Raw genomic sequence first — 1,942 nt, 5'->3', positions numbered from 1 at the left:
TAGCATTTGAAATGTAAATAAAGAAAATATCTAATAAAAAAGAAAAAAATAAATAAAAATAAACACTATTAATAGAAGAAGGAGGAGGAGGAGGAGGAGGAAGAAGAAAAAGAAGAAGAAGAAGAAGAAGAAGAAGAAGAAGAAGAAGAAGAAGAAGAAGAAGAAGAAGAAGAAGAAGAAGAAGAAGAAGAAGAAAGGAAACAAAGAAAGAAGGAAGGAAGAACGTAAGAAAGAAAATGAAAGAAAGAACATTACTACTGTTATTTATTGTTACTAAACTAGGGTATGGATCATAGTGTACCTGTGGCAATGAGAGAAGTTTTCAGTCTTTTCTCTCTTTCCACCAGTCCTATACCATAAATACCTTTATCAACTGAAACATCTTGCCAGCTCCTGACTTAAGTAAAAGTTTAACATATATATATATATATATATATATATATATATATATATATATTTAATATATAATAGTTACATATTAGTATTTCAAATTTTGGATTAAGGATGCCCAACCTATATTATATATGTAAGTGTGCTTGGCCCATACAGAGCAAGTGAACTAGAAAAAAATCACTTTTATAATAAAGCTATTTCCTTAATAATTCACTGATCCATGAATACAGTAATCCATACACCTCCCCAAAGCCCCACCTCATTCATATTATCCGCATTTGACTCTGAGAATGAAATTGGTAGGACATATTTGAACTGTAGAAGGTGATATTTTAATTGTCAAGATATAACGTACAGGCCAACTCTATCACTACCATGAAATAACTGAAGTGCTTAAATTACAAAGAGAAAAGGTTCATTTTTCCCACAGTTGGAGGTTCAAATACAAGTTCACATGACCCACTGGGCTTAGCTTCTGTTTTTTTTTTTTTTTAAGATTTTTTTTTAATATTATTTATTTATTATATGTAAGTACGCTGTAGTTGTCATTAGACACTCCAGAAGAGGGAGTCAGATCTCGTTGTGGATGGTTGTGAGCCACCATGTGGTTGCTGGGATTTGAACTCGGGACCTTCAGAAGAGCAGTCGGGTACTCTTACCAGCTGAGCCATCTCACCAGCCCTTAGCTTCTGTTAAAAGGACTCAGTCCATATCAATAGTAGAAATATGTACCTGACCTGAGTAAAGGACTCATATCTTGAGCCAGGAATCACATCCAGAACCCTACTTCTTTTTTTAGACATAATTCTTACTGATTTTCTTTTACAATGTCATCCATATGTATAATGTGTTCTGGTTATTTTTTCACCTCCCTCTTTAACATTTACATCTTTTGTTTTGTGACCAGCTGTGTTTAACTATGACCACCTTGATGACTAGAGGCTTTGACCTGTCCTTTGAAACTTGGTGGGCTCACCTATGGGCACAAAACTGAAGACAATGACTGCCTCACAAAAAAATTCATCAATAGTCAATAGTTCAGCAGGGTGGGGTTGATCTCACAGGTGTCTCTGTATTCATGATTGACTGGTGACAGCTTCTGTGACTTCATGATTATAATGGTTATGTCCTGCCCAAAAGATAACCTTTCTCCCTTCTTCCTCCTTCTGGTTCTAGCATTCTCTGTCCCCTCTCCTGTGACATTCTTCAAGCTTGAGTACTTATTTTTCATAATTTGAGCAGCCACACTTTTTGTGCTCACCATCACTCCTTGCAAAGAGAAGCTTCTGTGACTGAAGCTAGGTATTTCTATAGGTATAAACATGGACATTAAGAATGAAGGTTTGTGAACAACTAAACAATAGCTAAAAAACCATAGTAAGTCCCCTCTAGGGGCTCCGCCTCTTAAAAGTGCACAGCACACCCCCTACCCACACACCAGAACCCTGGAAACACAAATTTACCTATGGGCCTATGAGAGACATTTATGCAAACCACAACACAGCACTGAATGTGTGTGTGTGTGTGTGTGTGTGTGTGTGTGTGTGTG

This window comes from Mus pahari, chromosome 19, assembly GCF_900095145.1.
Source record: "Mus pahari chromosome 19, PAHARI_EIJ_v1.1, whole genome shotgun sequence".
Lineage (NCBI taxonomy): Eukaryota > Metazoa > Chordata > Mammalia > Rodentia > Muridae > Mus > Mus pahari.
Note: the sequence above shows the minus strand (reverse complement) of the source record.